Source organism: Centroberyx affinis, unplaced genomic scaffold (genome assembly GCF_046629955.1).
Source record: "Centroberyx affinis isolate AG114_WGS23_722 - 3 ecotype Tasmania unplaced genomic scaffold, CSIRO-AGI_Caff_v1 ptg000655l_1, whole genome shotgun sequence".
Classification (NCBI taxonomy): domain Eukaryota; kingdom Metazoa; phylum Chordata; class Actinopteri; order Beryciformes; family Berycidae; genus Centroberyx; species Centroberyx affinis.
Window position 1 is genome coordinate 425449 of NW_027279281.1, and position 6000 is coordinate 431448.

Here is a 6000-nt window from a genome sequence, read left to right on the forward strand (position 1 = left end):
CAGCTTGGATACAACTACACACAATGTCCAGCAGGTGGTGCTATAATCACATACACACACACATGCTGTATAAATAAAGTTTATTATTAGTACCTAATCAGTATTTGGTCAAAGTGATAAACTAGCAGCCATAAGTCATCAAACTATCAGAGGAACATCGGTCCTGATGTGAAATGTTTAGAAAAGACTAACAAATAGGCTAGTTGTAGCCTATTCCTGTTCTTTGATATCCTTTAATTATAAATACTAAGAGACTGGATCTGGACTCAGGATTCAGGTTTGGCTGAATCCTTGTTAAATCCACCTGGCTGTGTAAAGTCAAACTGACTCTGGGTCCGACTTTATTTGGATCGTCCAGTGTTGATCCTCAACTATCAGGAGACAGACAGTCTGTTCAACAAAGAGTCTCTACAGACTGAGACTCTAAACCTGATCTGTTTCTGGTCCTGATCCGGGAGAACAGGCAGCTGAGTTTGACATTAAAATGCAGATGTCAACTATAGACAGTTGGTGCTGATGTCATATTATAGAGATGAAGCCTTTAAACTGTTTGCAGCAGTTGTGTTAGCATGTTGCTAACACAGGAGGAGTTCCACTTCTTTCCTCCCTCTGGTCTGCTGGCAGGGTGAAGTGAACACCATGACCTCAACACATGTAGGGACCAAAGAACTACAAGTCCCAGCCTTCACCTCTCTCAAAATGGTGTCTCAGGACAGCCACTGGAAACATCTGAACTACAGCAGGTTGGGAGCCGGTGAGTTCAAAGGCGTGACGTCATCTGCTCTATATAAACAGCTGTTTATAACAGGACAACAGACCACTGGTCCTGATCAAGGTCCAGCTGTTCTCTAACCCAGTCTGTAACATCTGTCCAGTCTTCACCAACCTGAAGGAACAGAACACCAATACAGCTGCAACCTGCAGAACGTGAGGCGACCGGCTTCCCTCTTCCAACAAATAGAATAGAATAGAAAGAATAGAAAATACGAACAAATTTTTTCCTGTTCTTTGATCTCCTTTAATGATAAATACTAAAAGACTGAATCTGGACTCAGGATTCAGGTTTGGCTGAATCCTTGTTAAATCCACCTGGCTGTGTAAAGTCAAACAGACTCTGGGTCAGACTTTATTTGGATCGTCCAGTGTTGATCCTCAACTATCAGGAGACAGACAGTCTGTTCAACAAAGACTCTCTACAGACTGAGACACTAAACCTGATCTGTTTCTGACATTAACTCTCAGATTAACTCTATCCCAGACACTGAAGATCTACAGAGACTTTCCACTCTGTTCTGAGTCTCAGCTGAAACTCTGCAGACTTTTTAGTGACACATTATAATCTCTTGATAAGAAGCTGAGTATCAGCATTGGCCTGTTAGGTGTTTCAGTGTTGGTGATACTCACAGTCTGTCTACTGCCACAACAACACATCGTTTCAGAGGGCATTACATTAAAAAATATTTTATTTATTATACAACCACTCAGAATACCAAATCAATTTTAAGTCTTCTTGAAGAAAGGATTCACAGTTTCTACAAAATAAACGCATCATAAAATACTTCCAGAAGATAATTTCTATGATGGAAAACATGATCATCTCACATAGTTTATCTATTGTTACGTGACACATGTCCATAGGAACAGACAAAACAGGGCTGCATCTCAAAACTTATGGAAATCCAAATGTTAGTGTTGTATTGTTAAAAAAGTTAAAAAGTTTACATACAATACAAATACAATACAAAAATATTTTCTACACAAGTTCAATACAAATGACAAAATACTCAAAAGTAGGCTAATTAAAGAGAGTACAACAGTCCAGCTGAGTTTGTTATTAAAATGCACATCAGGTCAGGTCAGGTTTAGACGTCATAATACACAGATGAAGCTTTTACACAGAGTACCAACACTGGCCTGTTAGGTGTGTTTCAGTGTTGGTGATACACACAGTGCTAACACAGTTAGATGTGTTAGCATGTCTGCTAACAGGCTACGGAAGCTGCTTTGCTCAATTCTGATTGGTCAGCATTCCCTTTGTTTTCTCCGCCCCTTCTGAGAGAAATGGGGAATCACAGAGCGTCACTCCATTCTTAAAACAGTTTGTCGCCTGCAATGAAACCTGGTAAAGTTTGTTTTTGTTGCTCCGCTCACAGCAGGACTGTATAATCTCTGCACATTTCTCCTCACACTGTCAATACAGACTACAGCAGGAGAAATGTTGTGTTCTGTGGATGTTCACCATTGGAAATACAGACATTATTCAGTGTTTTCTACAGGTTCACAAATATTAGCATTATAATATTTAATGTAGTATACAATGTAGGCCTACTTGTGTTGGTGGTTGTTTAGGATGAATTACTTGTCTTTACCTACAGTGAGAGCGGTGAGTCCAGAGGAATCCAACTGGTGATCAATGGAAAAAAAGAGGGTTGACCGGTGGCAGAAATCTCCTTTTAAAAAGTGTCATGTTACTGTTTACAAATCCCGTTACTAACACGGGTAAGTTTGGAGCAAACTGTGGAATGTTAAGTTTCACTTTATTAAATATTGAAAATATTGGTTAGTGGAGAGAGAAAACTGATGTTGAAGTTAGTCAACTGGAAATGGAGCAATTATGGTTTGAGAGGAGTAATTCCATTTTCATACCAGGGCTTGAAAAAGAAGGTTTTGCCATTAATTCTGAAATATGGGTTATGCCAGATAGGGGACATGGTGCATGTTAACTTTGGACCAGGCCTCAGTCACTAAAGAAATAACTCCTGAAGAAACAAGTCTTTCTTGATAGACTGCAGAAGTAGAAGGTGATTAAGCCTGAAGAGTTAGAGGGAATTTGGATGCCAAGATATTTAATGGAAGAAGTCGTCCATCTGAAGGGAAAGTCCTGTGCTATAGCATCCCATTAAAATCATGGCTGATTTTTTTCCAAACGGTGGAGATTTCATTCTAGCAGCAGTCTCTTCATGCAGAGTGGAGCGCATTATGAGGAAAAATGTGGCAACAAAAACACCAATCCAGCGAAGAGAGCGGTCACTCCCCGGCTCGGCGGCTTGGTTTTCTCAGCTGTGGACTGAAGCCTGGCTGCTGTTCAGAGATCAGACAAATATTGAGTCATTAATGTGAAGAGGAAACATTTTACTGTAACAATCTGACAAAAGAACAGAAGAACCACAGCAGATCAGACAGGGGAGCGAGCCTCTCTTCACTTACAAGTAAAACAACAAAACAGACTTTATACCCCACCTGACCTGCAGTACTACAGTGGGAACCATGGTAACAGTAGTACTACAATGGTATCCATGGTAACTGTAGTGCTATAGAGGTAGCCACGGTAGAACACCACTGTTTTCTTTTAAACCAAATAAGCTGCTGAAATGAACTTAGTGAGGAAAGTTCTACTGAGTCAACTTACTAGTGACAGTGAGGGAACATTGATGGAAGTTCCCTCCATAATCAGTGAACACTTCACACAGGTAAACACCCGAGTCGTTAGTCCTGAGACGGTTCCAGTTCCACCTGTAGTCAGCTGTCAGTCACATGACTATAACAACATTAGTGATGCAGATGTGTTGGAAACAGCGTCAGGCTCTTCAGACTGAACTGTAACAACATGTCCAGTGTGTTTCAGAGCTGCTGCTCTCAGATCAGTCAGACTGCAGTTTGATCTGCTGCAGGACAGAAATGTCTCATCTGCTCTCCTCTTCTGGTCAGAAGAGCAGATCAGTTTGTTTTCCATCTGTTCTTCTCTCAGCAACTTTCTGTCTTCTTCACATTTAAATAAGAAGTGAGCAAATTACAAAGCAAAGAGTTCTGTCAATAAATAAGAATATACAGTGCAAAAAATATGAGTTCAGGGTTTGTAGTGAACTGAGCAACACTTCAGTTTTCCACCAGGAAACCTCTGAGGAAAATGACCTGAACACATGAAACCTGTATTTTATTAATAAAGTTATCACAATCCTTTCTGTTTTCATGACTTTTGTGTTTTGAAGCTTTCGCATGAATATAAATGAGATTGTATTTGAAAGAGACTCTCCTTTAACTACAGTAGATAATAGCTGGCACGCACACATACACACACACACACACACACACACACAATTAATAAAGTTGTTGAAAAAACTTTGATCTGCCTGTTTACTGTAAATAGAAGTCAGCTTTTCATTCCAGATTCTAGTAAACTCTGATAAACACACAGTAGAGAACAGCAGCTTCGATACAACTACACACCATGTCCAGCAGGAGGTGCTATAATGACATAAACACACACACACACACACACACACACACACACACACACACACACACACACACGCTGTATAAATAAAGTTTATTATTAGTACCTAATCAGTATTTGGTCAAAGTGATAAACTAGCAGCCATAAGTCATCAGAGGAACATTGGTCCTGATGTGAAATGTTTAGAAAATACTAACAATTTTTTTCCCCCTGTTCTTTGATCTCCTTCCTTTAGAGACTGAATCTGGACTCAGGATTCAGGTTTGGCTGAATCCTTGTTAAATCCACTTGTAAAGTGGAAAGTAAAACAGACTCTGGGTCAGACTTTATTTGGATGGTCTAGTGTTGATCCTCAACTATTAGGAGACAGACAGTCTGTTCAACAAAGAGTCTCTACAGACTGAGACCTAAACCTGATCTGTTTCTGGTCCTGATCCGGGAGAACAGGCAGCTGAGTTTGATGTAATACAACCACTCAGAATACCAAAGAAATCCCAGAATTAATGAGATTCATAGTTTCTGCAAAATAAATCCATCATAAAATAGGCTACTTCCAGAAGATAATCTGTCCGATTGAAACCATAATTATGTCACATAGTTTAGCTAATGTTATCTAAAAACGCCTCATGTTTGGTTCCATGTTTGACAGTCACAGCTGTCTTGCACACAATGGTTAAATTAAAAACAGTCGTGCTTTTTTCATAAACAAAATCGCATTATAAAGGCAGCAGAAACCACTTTAACCGTTGGTTCTAAATACATAAAGTTGCTAAGTGGAGCCAAGATGGCGGCCACACGGTCCCTCTCTGTGACAAAACCCCTACTGTTTTATCTGTGTGATATTAAACTTCCTGTTTCAGCTGAGTCTGTTATTAAAATGCTGTCAGCTTCAGACTCTGGCAGCCTCCAGTTTGTGTTTACATGTAACTGCAAGTCCGTTAACGGTCGGGAAGTCAGGGGGCGTCACTCTATTGCTCCTATAACTGAAAACGGGAAATGGGCTGAATGAAACCCTGGTAACCCATGTGGTAACCAGGTAACCAGTTTTTTTTGCGTAGGCCTACAGAAAGGCTGCTTTGCCTACAGCTGCAGATCTGTGTCTCTGCTTCTTTCTCCACCTGTATGGACTCCAGGAGAAATCCTGTTTTCTGGATGTATTGGATCTATTGGAAATACATTATTCACCTAAAGGTAATGTTTCTTGATCCATTCCTTGGCCATCTCATTCATGTAGGTTAAAACTTTATATGGACTTTTGCCTTCTGGTAGATAAACAGACTTGTTCCTCCTTATTAGTTTGGATTGTGTGAAAATGCAGTAAGTTTGATTTATTTATTCAAGGATGATTACTTCTGTTTAGTAAATGTATGGTTTGTTTCTTTGTATATAATGGCCATTTATTCCTGATAATTGTTATTGTTTGTTTAATTAGAATGTTTGATCATGACTCAGGTTGGCAGGGCTGTATATATGGATCCTGCTGAATTAATGATCCAATGTAAAAAGGAATATTTAATGTTGATGTTGAAATACCTTGAAATTGTGAACAGCCTATTGTTTTATTACCAGCCAACCAATCCAAGCTAAAATAAAATGGTGGAACGGATCGTCTTTGTCAGGTGCTCATCTGTCCTAATAGACAGCCCACGGTCCGGAGTAAGCAGCAAGTGGAAATACACTCATCATTCCAGCCGTAATATTTTACAATCATAAGATATTCATATTGCACATGGTTAGTTAAAATTTGGCTGGCTGACGGACCCGAT